General features: G+C 41.1%; 1 protein-coding gene across 11 annotated transcripts in view; it reads right to left on the bottom strand.

The window, feature by feature from the left end:
- SBF1 (SET binding factor 1) overlaps positions 1 to 15,000 on the bottom strand; it is a 412,273-nt gene that overhangs the window by 161,253 nt on the left and 236,020 nt on the right. The gene's annotated exons all lie outside the window — the stretch shown is intronic.

Genomic DNA, 15,000 nt, shown 5'->3' with positions numbered 1-15,000 from the left:
TCCACAATGCAGTTGTGCTGACATAGTACATGATGAATAATGGTCATCATGCAAATAATCAGAATGAAAAATCACTCACAGAGTGACAGCGAAACAAACCACTCGGTAGAGCACATACCTCCGCCAGGCTGAACAGCATACATTTTGTATCCCAGTGATCAGCTGGATCTGGATATGGACTCTAAGCAAAATTGAATTGGATTGTTCTTGTCACCTCACCAACTCATCCACCAAGTTTCATCCGAATCCGTCCACAACGTTTTGAGATATCGTTGCATATATCGGTTTCGCCGAATGTCTCAATGGTGAAGAATAACTTTAAAAAAAATCATATCCGGATCCGGATCTGGATCTTCACCAAAATTGAATCAATTCTTTCTTGTCAAACACCCAACATGTCCACCAAGTTTCATCCAAATACATCCACAACTTTTTGAGATGACGTGTTTTATATCGTTTTTGGCCCAATCTCTCAATGCTGAAGAATCACTGTGTGCACATCAGGATGGAATTGCTTGTCCTTTCACTTTCTTTAAATATATAATCCTGCCTTTTGGTCAAACTTTCAGAAAGCTTCTTGCACCAAGACATGTCAATAATGTCTCATTCATGTTTGACAGCTTCCCAAAGTTGATTAGAATTTGCAAATTTCCTTCCAATAAGTTTGTGCTGAATATAGTCCCAAATATTCAAATCGGGACTCTGATGAGGCCATGATATATAGTGTCGTGGCTGGGGATGAAAAAGGGCTCTAATTTGGGAGATACCCCTACAAGCTGAAACTGGTCTCATTTGAACCGTATGGATGTCTAGTTTTTGAAAACTGAGGTTGTAGTTGTTGAAATTCTGCACAACATGGTGAATTAACGCCTTGAGTGCAGGAACATTAGAGAAAATGGCCATTTTCAATAATTCTTTATTTACTTCAATAAGCATAAAATACATGTAGAATGGTTGAATATTTCAGGGTATTTCTATGTATTGGACATGTTTTAAGATAGTTCAGGGGGTTTTCGGGTCCTGCTGGGGTTAAGGACCCACAAAATACCCCCAATTTTGGCAGTTTTTGTGCAATTTTAGCAAAAACTTGTACATTTTCTCTTATTAAATGCCCAATATATGATTTAAAAGTGCCAAATTTGATTATTTTCATCAGGCAGTGTGTCTCATGAAAGAACATGTCAGTTAAACTATGATAGAATGTTCACAACCAGGTAAATTAACTCTTTCTCTGACATGTGCGCAGTTCGAGTGAAAATTCTTATTTTTCTAAAATTGGCATCTTTTATGCAAAAATGAACTGTTATCATGGAAAACTATGGAAAATATCAGGGTTACAATTAGAAATTGATATTATGCAAGGTATTTCATGGACTTTTATGTTGCCAAGGGGTAAAAGACCCCCAGAATACCTCCAAATCGGCATTTTTAAAACTATTTTTATGCCACAATTGCATCTTTTTTTCGCATGATATTGTCATTACATGTTATAACAGTCCCAAGTCTGATTTGATGAACCAGTCAGATTGTCTCATGAATGAAATTGCAGTTGAACCCGGATAAAAAGATTCACACAAAATCTATTTAATATGTTTATATTGTTGCACATTGAAACCCACTCATGAATCTTTCAATACTGATCACATCTGAAATCAGCTGGCCATGCATCGAAATATCGAAAACAGTGTCTATCTCTGTTGCATTTTAATTTTCCTGTTGTACGACATTGCTGTGATTGTTGCAGTCAGTGCAGCTACATATATCAATACACTGTAGTCCAGCAAGGACACAAGGGCACAGCCTCCCGTTTTCACAGTTTTCGTCAGTGCAGTAGAGGTGTGTTAAGTCTCGAACCTCAGCTGGAGCGGAATCTTGAGTGTACATAATCTGGGTAATTCCACCACCTTCACAAGCGGACCAGCCATGACCAACTGGTGATATCAACAGTGGGTTAGCAACATGGCTGTCACACCAAATCTTGGTTTGATACTTGGCACATAGGATGTGCTGCTTGAATGCATCCTCGGTTGGGGGAAGCATAGATGATGGCTTGTCTGTGGTCGTGGCCAAATGGAAACGTAGATCATTCAATGAATCCAAGTCTTTGCCTTTTTTGCCATACATCAGAAGCACAAATTTCCATGACAATGAAACACAAGTGTCTATATAAGCCTCATGAAATACTTTCATATCTGACAATGCTTGTGCATTCTTGATCAGTGTAGAATAAGCTGTTCACTTCCAAATTCTGTTGAAAGAACATGTGGTGTCACACCCAGTGATAGCATGTATGGCAGGGAGACACTCACAAACAGTCGATCCTAACTGAATAACTATCTCATGGACTGGAATGCATCTCTCCTTTCCAGAGTGCCCAGTGTACATGTATACCTTGTCAGTCAGCTGTTTTCCATTAGACTAGTAGATCAACAGTACCAGGACATCCGTGTCATCACAGCGAATAATGACCCTTGAATGGTCACGTGAGAGACTGACGGCATGGAGGATTATCCTAGTATCCGCTTCCTCCTGTGTACTCTGAAGAGAGTCAATGGATGAGACTCCGAGTGGTTGTACTTCTTTCAACAGCTTGCCATCACCGAAACCACCGGCCAGCATAATTGATTTCTCGTTTGGTAATCGTTTGTAATTGTCCAATATATTTTGAGAGATGAAGTTTGCTCGGCTGGACTTGTTGCCTCCACTTTTCAGAAACTGGCGGTAGTTTTGAACCTGTCTGCCTCCTTGAATCTGGTATGTTAGTACCATGTTGTTGGCACCCCTCCGCTGCCTTTCGGATGATTTGATTGATGTTTCGATGTCAGAGCGATCAAAGATTACTGTAATGCTACTGATATCCAATAAAGGATTCCTGAAAAGTCATAATAGTCGTTTCTGAACTATTGTAGCTAAATCTTGGAATGTTGTGAAGTGATTTTCATCCAAACTCTGAATCATAGCCATCCCATCCATTATATTATGTATGCCGATGATGTGGGTTCAGGTATTGCCGAGATTTGTGGCAGCTCTGCAAGAACGTCCACACAATTTGCCTCAAGCTTCTTGGTAAGGTCAGCTTTTGCAGTTTTCTTCATCAACCCATCTTCATGGAAGAGTGCTGGTGGCACGGCGGCCAGTTCGTAACAAAGTACCTTCCTCAAATCGACATTGCGACTCTGAGACAGCCAATAGCTGCCTGAACAACACCTCAGTATCAATGATCAGCTTCCGGTCCTTGTCATTGGTGAGTGCCTTCTTCATATCTGAAAATGTCAACACAGTTTCTTTCTTCAAGGGGTCCCAGAAACTCTGAGAATGTTTGGTCCCAATTCTTTCTTTGACGAAGTCCTCAAAGGCTGCTTTTCCTTTTTCTGGAATACACTTCAGAGAATTCTCAACTTCTTGAGATGCCATTTGACTGGTGGTGATGCTTAGAAGCGATTCTGGTACCTCATCTCTGGATATGACAACATTCGCATGCGAGTCTTGTCATCGAGTCTTTCCAAGGATGCTGCAATGACACGGTTACGAGTTGAAGCTCCGGTGCCAGTGGCAATTTCTGATAACCTTTCTGCTCTTCTGTATGATTTCTCACAGATGAAACAATCAGTTCTTATGTTAAAAGTGGAAGTGTCTGTGTGCTGGATTCGGGATGGACCACTCTCAACCATGTCACCAGCATTATCAGCCATGTCATTCGCAGTAGCAAGTTCATTTTGTACATACTTGAGATTACTTGCGGTTGTATAAGATGCCCTACATTTCTTATGGTATCTAACAGTAACAGTCTGGTTTAAAATGCCATCTCTGATCTTGAGCAACCTGTCATGCACAATGTCCTGACATATTTACACAGCTCGAAGAACAGCTTTTACTCCGTCAAGTGTTGGATTTCTTATGAATGGATTGTCCACTGACTTCTCATCTAAAGTCTGTTCACATATTACACAACTTTCACTCAGACGTCTTCTCTTCTCAAGGGGTTCTTCAATCAGAACAATCTTGATTCCCTGCAAGAGAAGGGTATTAAATTTCAGCTGGAGATGCCACAGCGGTGAATCACCGTGGGGAATTAGGCCTATGAATAAGGGTCAGTATACCGGGTATGGAGCCTGATCAGTACTCAATTAAAATGCCAGCTATCCTCACACAACATACACTTACTGAAGGGAGCCAACACAAAGGATTTATAGCCACTGAGCATGCAGAGCACTTTCACTTTTCATATATGTGGCATTCCATGGCCATACTAACACCATGTACAACACATTGTTTACACATACACATAGGGCCTACACCATCACATACAGCACATAGTTTCATTAATCCTCTGATCTTGTACTATGAGAACATCTTTGGTTTTCTTTTTGAGATCCTACCTGTTCAATAGGCCTAATTTGACCAATACAGTGAGTGATGATACTCTTCTTGAGGTCAGTGTCTTGAAGTTGATAAGAAGATTTGACATGTTTGAGCCATGAATGACAGAGGTACAGGTGTCAAGATGTCAAAAACAAAAGATCAGCAGTGGCAATGCCACCTATGGTGTCTTGGTTTAACTAATAATATCATCATGGGAGAAAATTCCAACTGTCATTATCATGATTAATTGTATTTATTTACAGTACATATGCTACATGTGGGGGTATTTTGGGTTCTTTTTAATCCCCTGCTCATGGCAAACTGCACAGAATATCTCAAAACATATGAAATACCATTGAAAATTACAATGTAATGAGTTTGGCCCGAAATCGTTAAAAAATGCCAAATTAGTGGTATTCCAGAGGGTCTTTTACCCCTTGGCAGCATAAAAGTCCATGAAATACCTTGCATAAAATCAATTTCTAATAGTAATCCTGATATTTTCCATAGTTTTCCATGATAACAGTTCATTTTTGCATAAAAGATGCCGATTTTAGAAAAATGAGAATTTTCACTCGAACCACGCACATGTCAGAGAAAGGGTTAATTTACCTGGTTGTGAACATTCTATCATAGTTTAACTGACATATTCCTTAATGAGACACCCTGCCTGATGAAAATAATCAAAGTTGGCACTTTTAAAACATATTGGGCATTTAATAAGAGAAAACATACAAGTTTTTGCTAAAATTGCACAAAACTGTCAAAATTGTGAGTATTTTGTGGGTCCTTAACCCCCTTAGGAGCCCAAAACCCCCTGAAATATCTTTAAACATGTCCATTACAGAGAAATACCCTGAAATAATCAACCATTCTACATGTATTTTATGCTTATCGAAGTCAATAATGAATTATTGAAAATGGCCATTTTTTCTTTTGTTCCCGCACTCAAGGGATTAATTCACCAAGTTGTGCAGAATTTCAACAACTACAATCTCAGTTTTCGAAAACTAGACAACCATACGGTTCAAATGAGACTGGTTTCAGCTTGGTATACCTCCGGTAGGGGTAGACTCATTTTTCTCGGTCTCGGCCACTACACTAATAAGTTTCAGGGACTTTTTCTCCAATCACTTTTTGGTGCTTTTTACAGTATGGGCAGGGAGGGGTATCATGTTGTTGAAAAATGACTTCTTTGCTTTTCTCTCTGGGAAATAACTTTTGGAAGCTGGGAAATGACACTTTCCCTAATATTCTCTGGTATTCCTTGGCAGTACTTGACTGTTCACACCTTTTCAGCTCACCAACACCAGCAGACAATAAAGCACCCCAGACCATGATTCCACAATCCACATACTCCATGCTTCACAGTTGTTGAAATGCACTCAGGGTTGAATCTCTCATCAGATCTGCAAAGGCAACGTTCTGGGGCATCACTGAAAAGTTCAAATCTCGATTCATCACTTCAGAGAACTCTCTGAAACAAGTCTGAATCACAGTTCCCAAATTCAGCCAAAAAGTACAATCTGTCCTGAATGTTTCATCAATAATAGAGGTTTCTAAGCACATCTTCTTGAGGCAAAACCAGCATCAGTCAACCTTCTTGTGATGGTCCTTCTGGAAACAGTCTTGTTTTCAGCAGTTCTGAACTCCTCTGACAGTTTCTGCAGGCTTTTTTCTTTCTTTCCTGGAGAACTAATAATTTCAGTCGCCTGTCATCTTTATTTGAATTGGCTCTGGGCCTACCAGATCCCTTTGTCCTCGCAGTAGAACCAGTTTTCTGGAAGTGTAGACCTATTCTCTTCATGGTAGGAAGAGACATAGGGGTTTTCTACTTGTACAGGAGCTTGAGGATTTCAGAATATGTCTTGCCCGCTTGATGAAGATCAGCAATGAGATTTTTAATATCCCCATCAGCATGGAACATCTTTTTCTTTGGAGGCATTTCTAATTTGACACACAAAAAAAACATGACCTACACTAACTGTACAGGTCATAAATTAGAGCAATATAGACACTACATATGCAACAAACAGTCAAAAAAAAACACGACAACACCCGAAAAATGCATTGCAGATCTTGAAAAGAATACAGTACTTCAAACACTAAAATATTTTTTTGAATATTTTTTTGTGACAGAACTCAAACATATTTGTCTTACCTGAGATATTGGCCTTTCAAGAGGAAAGGAGAAAACTTGGAAATTTCGTAATTTTCGGTTGTTTTATATTTTCGACCAAAACTTGTTGAAACAATTTTTTCATAAATATTGCTGTAAACCACGCGGAGAGCTTTTAGCTACTGTAACATCAGTACTCAATTTAAACTGGAATATGTACAGCACATAGATGGCTCCAATAAAAAAACAGCTTGGCTCATATATATATATATATATATATATATATATATACATATATATATATATATATATATATATATATATATATATATATATATATATATATATATATATATATATATATATATATATATATATATATACTGGAAATACATGATGTATGAGCGTGACATTAAATTGAGCGGTTAGGACAATACATCCTTCAGCTATACAGCACAGCAAGCCAACCAGAAGATCAAACAAAGTCTGAGTAAACTCTACTTCCCAATTTTTTAACAAACAAGAAAGAGTGCTTTGGCAACGATTCGCTTGCAGTCCACAAGCCTTCTCAAGCCAAGAGGCACAGCTAACCAGACGTGGCCATCATTTATAGCGAACCACTTCTGGTGAACATGTATGTATATATATATATATATATATATATATATATATATATATATATATATATATATATATATATATATATATATATATATATATATATATATATATATATATATATATATATATATATATATATATATATATATATATATATATATATATATATATATATATCCTGGTGTTGGCGCATTGGTTAGGGCAGCGGCTTGGGATCCAAGAGGTCCTGAGTTCAAGCCCCGTTGGGCCACTCAATTAATACACCAGGGGGTTGACTCAGCCTGTCATCCTTCCGAGGTCGGTGAAATGGGTACCAGTATACTGGGCCGGTGTATACCCCAGTTAAAATAGGTGTACCATATCCCTGTGTCGTAAGAGGCGACCAGGGTTGCGTCAGGAAGGGCATCCGGCGTAAAACATGTGCCAAATCACTATGCGGATCATACGGATGATCCGCTGTGGCGACCCCTAACGGGAGCAGCCGAAAGAAGAAGATATATATATATATATATATATATATATATATATATATATATATATATATATATATATATATATATATATATATATATATATATATATATATATATATATATATATATATATATATATATATATATATATATATATAGTTGTGTATCTCTGACGGCCGGCGTGCGAACGACCGCGTTTAACCAATAGCGGCCGCTTCGCCCACCGAACGGACAATCCAGTCGCGGCTTTCCGGATCAACGCCATAAACCAGCCTCGGGTGTGTTTTCAACCATACCACAACCTTGTCCGTACTCAACCCGCGCTACAGGGTCCGATTGCCAAATCTTTGATTTACCCAATTAATCACGCGGGTAGATTACCGAGAGATTGTACCTCAATGAGGCCCGCTTGGAAACGAGCCGCTTAAGCAGCTCGCGCCGTTTTGGGATAACCAAGCGGGGTGTTATCGCGAGGCCCTGTTGGACCTGATTCCATTATCGGCTATTCAACAACCAACTATATTCCGAGTGCAATAAGGCAGTTCAATCAAGGGAAAGGACGCAACGAACGGGTGACATTTAAGGCCTCAGTCACATTTGCTCTACGGCGAGGATAAGGCGGCCGTACGCCCTGTGAATTGACAGAAACGTGCGGCGGCCGCAGAGAAACTGAGGTGGCCTTAGGGTGGCCCTACGCCGTTTGGCTATATTTTACAGGCCGTAGGGTCGCCGTGGAATGAAATCGCGGAGTTACAACTTTTTTCATTTCTACGCTCGTCGTAGCAATTAGGCAAGCCAAGCTATGACGTAGATGTGCTCCACGTCGACCGTACATAGGGCGTGCGGTGGGCTTGCTTTATTCGTGTGGCTGCCGTAAGCTCTTCTCAATGAAAAATGAATTTTCCCAACCCCCAAAAAATTACGGCGGCCGCACTATTTACACGGTCGCCGTACGGTGGCCTTGCGGTCTGTGTGACTACCTGTAGGCAACGCAAGGTCGACGCACGGTTTCCCTACGCCCGCCGTGCACCTACGTACGGCCTCCGTGGCAGTCTGCGTCGACCGTGCGCTACTGCTAGAGATCGGAGTATAGTTGTTTGCCTATACACAGTGGTGCCCCGGAATCGGAATTTAATTCGTTCCTGGAGGCTGTTCGGATTGCAAAAAGTTCGGATTCAAAAAATATTTTCTCAATAAGAAATAATGGAAAGTGAATTAATCCGTTGGTGGACCCAAAGAAAACCCACTTTCAAGACACTTTAAACTGAAATTCCCCATGTTTAAGATAAAATAAGATGAGTAAATGACCTTCGGTGGCGGTGTATTGTATGTAAACTGGTACAATCGCCACATCCAAAGGCCCAAACAGGCTCGAGCTCCGGCCTGGGTTTCGATCGCTCACGCACTCTGCGAGAGTGCTGCCCCCAGGGCACCTCATCAAACATGATGCCCCCAGAACCACAATCACTTTCATCAAACGCATCGGGCTGACGTAATCATGGATATTAAAAATTACAACCAGTTTTGCTGTGAAATTCAATCCTTGCCCGACAGTCCGTCACACCACGTGATCGGATTGCTTGTTTTGTTAATAATTAAAACACAAGATGATTAAAAAAAAATGAAGGTGAAAACACGAGGTAAGGCCTAAGTCACATTTGGCTCGGCGCCGGAGGGTCTACAAAATGTACGGACACTCGCAATTATAAAGCGGCCGCAGTATTTCCACGGTCACACAATGTAGCAGTCACACATGTTTTTATTTTTCGAGTAGCCGCACGGCGTGTTTATAAATTGTGGAGACCGAAAACGTGGGGGTGCCGTAATTTTTTGGGGTTTGGGAAAATTCATTTTTCATTAAGAAGAGCTTACGGCAGCCGCACGGAAAACGCAAGCCCACCGTACGTCCTACGTACGGTCGATGTGGAATACATCTACGTCATTGCTTGGCTTTGTCGAATTGCTACGGCGAGCGTAGAAATGAAAAAAGTTATAACTCCGCAGTTATAATTCCACGGCGCCCCTACAGCCTGTAAAATATAGCCAAACGGCGTTGGGCCACCCTAAGGCCACCTCAGTTTCTCTGCGGCCACCGCACGTTTCTGTCAATTCAGAGGGCGTACGGCCGCCTTATCCTCGCCATAGAGCAAATGTGACTGAGTACTTCCACTGACGAACTGAATGAACAAAGCGCGAAGATGCGGGTTGAACAGGTGGGGGAGACACGTGAATAAACACGAAAGCTACGTTTTGTTCGGTTTTTTAAAAAAAATGTATTGGGTTTTTAGGGCCAAACTTTCTCGAAAAAATTGTTCTGATTCCAATTTGTTCAAACAGCTTGGCCGTTCGGATTCTGGGGGACCACGGTATATTATAGTTATAGTATATTCAGTTATATATTCTGGTATATTTTTATTTCAGTAAAAAAAGGACTGGTATATATACCCACTCGTCACCGTCCGTCTGGCCGCACGTTCGCCTTAGGCCCCCTGTGGCCGCCTTGCGGGCACCTTGAGGTCTCCTTGCGTCTGCCTTGAAAATTATATTGCCGCCACAGGGACGCCCTAAGGTCACCATGCGACATCAAATCAAAGACCGTACGGCACCCCCACGTTTTCGGTCTCCACAATATATAAACACGCCGTGCGGCAATCCGAAAAATAAAAACATATGTAACTGCTACATTGTGTGAGCATGGAAATACTGCCGCCGCCGTAGAATTGCGAGTGGCCACAGATTTTGGAGACCCCACGGCCGCCGTGGCAAATGTGACCTAGGCCTAAACAAGCACATTTATTTCACAACCAAACATGCACGTATACGGTCGAAGATGCGGTTGTGCAGTCATGCATGCAAACAATGCACGTATTCAATCATGCAATGAATGGGGGGCAGGGACAAGACGCGAGCAAGACAAAGAGCTACCACCGTCTATTTATTATGTACAGTCACTTATCGACAGTTCTACTTACGGACATGGCGCCACAACATTCACGCAAAAGAAACAAAGGAAAAACCCCAGGACAGCGAGGGGTAGACTGGACCTCTTGGGGTCTTTATAAACACGGAGCAGTGTAGACCGCAAAGGCTCCGAGAGACCGGGCTGGCTACCTTCACCCTCATGGTGACTTGCTGGGGCGACCCTCGACGTCCCCTCTCCAACGACCCACGGTAAGGCACGGTACGGCAGGCCGCATGCCTTGGCTCCGCTGCGCTCCTCTCTATCTCCAGCTCCCTACCGCGGCTCCACACACTGCCCACAACTCCGACACGACACTCTCTCCTCTCCTCCACACACCTCACAACCTCCAGCAGCTGACCGGGAGACTCATTCAGCGCGCCCTTTTATCTCCACGGCGCCTCGCCCTCCCTTTCGCCCCCCCTTCGCCCCCTCCCTCTTCCAGCACCCGTGCGAAGCTTCCAGAAGCAGGGCGTTTTCCTCACCGAATCAGGGCCTTTCTTTTATGTCTTCATAGCTTTCATCTTATCTGCACGTGTTTGTCGTTGGGGGGAGGGGTGAGGCCGTCTTCCGTTCTCCCCCAATGAATGCCAGGCTTCTCGCAACCGTGCTGAGGTGGAAATGCGGTGGTGGTGTGGTTGGCGTTATGGTGGCGTGGCTGGCGTTTTGTGGTGGTCTTGATGGTGTGAATGGCATTTGTGGTGGTCGTGAGGGTAGTGTGGCTGGCGTTTTTGGTGGTCGTGAGGGTGGTGTGGTTGGGCGGTGGTGGTTAAGGTGGTTGTTGTGAAGGCGGATGTTTGTTGTCTGTGGGGATGTTGGCGGTTGACGAGAAGGTGGTTGTGGTGATCGTGGTTGTTGTGGTTGGTGGGGCTTTGTGGTGGTAGTAATGGCGGTTGGTCCAAAATAACGATAGTAAAAGAAAAACGGCTAACTCAAAGATCACAGCACTGCACACGAATAATAGCCCGTTAAACATCGGTGGGGAAATCTATCTGAACACAGACTTGTCGACATAACTGATCTTGGGGAAATCCTTGATGGTGTCCTGTGAATTTCCACAGCTGTAACAAAATACACACACACACACACACACACACACACACACACACACACACACACACACACACACACACACACACACACACACACACACACACACACACACACACACACACACACACACACACACACGGGGCTGCAAAAGTAGGTATACAGTAAGCATTATACCAGTATTATAATAGTGGTCTAGGATTCATTTAATACTATAATTCATTTAATTTGAACATTTGAGGGATGAATATGTTTGTTATTGATGTTTATTATTGGCATGTTATTATTGATATGCTTGTAGAATCAATAAAATACGTTTTGTGTGCACGTTTTGTTTTTCATTACTGTATACCTACTTTTGCAGCTCCCTGTATAAAATATATATGTATGTATATATATATATATATATATATATATGTATGTATATATATATATATATATATATATATATATATATATATATATGTATATATATAAATATATATATACATATATATATACATGTATATATACATATATATATATATATATATATATATATATATGTGTGTGTGCGCAAACAGACAGACAGACAGACACACACACACACACACACACACACACACACACACACACACACACACCATGCTGGCCACAGGTCTGATTGATGTTTCAAAATGGAAGAGCGCAAATCAGAGATCGTTGGTTGATTTGCAAATAAAGTACACCTGCATGAAATCATGACAGAGCTAATTGTCTCCTTTGGAACTTGTCCCCAACACTGGTGTGTCAGCCAGCGCGGTGAAGCAGTGTGTACACACACGTGTGACCTTGCCTTATGAAGAAATTAAAAGTGGGTCAAAAGAAGACCATGTATTTATTTTTGCAACAGGGTTTATGACCAAATCAATTACGATTTGGTGTGTGCTCTGTGGGGTAACTGAAAATGGGGAATACTAATCAACCATCTCGGGTGAAAAAAGGCGTATCTCATGACTTAAGCAATGATAAATCACTGGGTGCCGGCTTCAAGTAAGAAATTCCTTTGCTGGAGGCAACACACTTTACGAAGCACTCTCTTCACGTATCGTTAAATAGCACACTGAAAGAAAAAATAATGACAGCATCATAACAATTTACTTTTACAAATTTAAGATGCCAGGAAAGAAGAAAAAAAAGAGGGGGGGAATCCACACAAAAATGTGCCCACTGAGAATAAAAAGCAAAGAAATTGTTCACCTGAGTAAGTATCACACACAAAGATTGATGAAACAGGCAGAATGCTGCATTTTAAAACTACAAAGTGTCCAAAGTCTTCCAGAAGTGAAGGCTTTAGTGAACTTGACTTTTAAGGTCGAAATTATTGGATAATTCGGGCATTGTCTGCAAATTCTCCAGTTTTATGCAATTGCAGAGAGACCTGAGTCATACAATGACTAATCTGCACTCGTGTCTCAAAAACATTGCAACCATGAATAAAGACAATTTGCCAGACAAGCAAAAGAAAAGGGAGGGGGGTGGGCAAAGAGATTAAAATTAATTATTAAAATGGAAGCACCAGACGAAACCACAAATTTGCAGTTATAAACGTGATGCAAACAAAAACAAACAAACCTGTTGTTTTATACAAAACAACAGCCTCATCAGGTCAAGAATTATAGTTTGCTGAGCAAGACATTCACAAAATCTGAGCCAAATACTGCGACATACAACTACAAAGAAGCACGCACTTTGCTTGACATGGGAAAAGCTGTTTTTCTTCCCATATATCCATCCCAAACAGATTATCTGGTGGGAGAGACAATAATGCGAGGCAGGCCATACATTCCATAAACTATCACACACTACTATTCAGGACTCTACCAATGTCTCCACAAATTTCCCGATTCCTCGCAGACAACAGCGGATATTCCAAAGATGTCAGTAAAGAGGATGAGAGACTTTCTCTGCCGGGTCAATGATGATCACATGGTGAAGAAATGTGAAATCTGCATACGATTTGCACGAAAAAATTTTTTTTTATAAAAAGCCTCTCAGCCACTGTTTGTCCACTCCACTCTGGCAAAACAACAAGCAGTGCCCATCAGCACATCGGCATTTCCTGTCTGAATTCCTGAACACCCAGAGGGACTCTGAGCAAGCTTCCTGCCATGACCCTTATCCTGGAAGGCATTGGCCCTGGCCACCCCCTACAGGCTCAGTTCCTTGGATGCAGATCACGCCAAACCAAGTGGTTGGCCTGTTTGCGTAGCCCTTGGCAAGTCCAGCTCCAAAGGTCTCGACCACTCGAGGGACAGATTCTACCAATTTTGCCGGCGCCAATTGGGAGTTGTGGAACTGCAAGAATGTTTGGCATGACGATTCGACCATATATTCGATAAACAGCCCATTTTCTGGCACTTGGACTGAACTGACAAACATCACAGTAAAGTTACCACTGCAAAATACCTAGATTACCATTATAAAAATCAAGACCAGACTCATTTCAAGAATGGGAAAAAAAATAAACATTGCTTTCCCCACACAATCATTTACCAATACAATGTAATGAAAATATATGAGTAACTTTTTATTGCTTTCTCAAAATATCCAAGTTACAAACATACACAAGAGAAACGAGAAAAAAATTACTCCCACAGCAATTTTCAAAAAATGATTGTTTTTAAAACTTGAAAAAAACCGAAAAGGACTTAAAATATATACATATACATATACATGTACATATATATATATATATATATATATATATATATATATATACATACATACATCCATATATATATACATACATCCAAATATATATACATACATCCAAATATATATACATACATCCAAATATATATACATACATCTATATACAGTCATCCCCCGTTTATCGCGGGGGTTACGTTCCAAACCCCCCCCCCCCCGCGAGAAGTGAAAATCCGCGATTGATGGACGCCTCCCCGAAAAATGCCTATTTTTTTTTTATAAACGCGGTGTATAAACACGATTGGGTTTGATTTATATCGAGTGCATAATAAACGCTAGGTGGTGTATTAACACGATTGGGTTTTATTTATATTGAGTGATTATTAAACGCTGGGCGGTGTGTAAACACGATTGGGTTTTATTTATATCAAGTGATTCTTAAACGCTGGGTGGTGTAAAACACGATTGGGTTTGATTTATAGCGAGTGAATATTAAATGCTGGGCGGTGTGTAAACACGATTGGGTTTTATTTATATCGAGTGATTATTAAACGCTGGGTGGTGTATAAACACGATTCGGTTTGATTTATATCGAGTGATTATAAAACGCTGGGCGGTGTATAAACACGATTGGGTTTGATTTATATCGAGTGATAATCAAACGCTGGGCGGTGTATAAACACGATTGGATTTGATTTATATCGAGTGAATATGAACCTTCCTCTGGCGCTTCGGTTCCTTGCCAG

This window comes from Eptatretus burgeri, chromosome 2 (genome assembly GCF_056783735.1).
Source record: "Eptatretus burgeri isolate ZD-2024b chromosome 2, Ebu_testis_v1, whole genome shotgun sequence".
NCBI lineage: Eukaryota > Metazoa > Chordata > Myxini > Myxiniformes > Myxinidae > Eptatretus > Eptatretus burgeri.
Note: the sequence above shows the minus strand (reverse complement) of the source record. Positions and strands in the feature narration are given on the sequence as shown.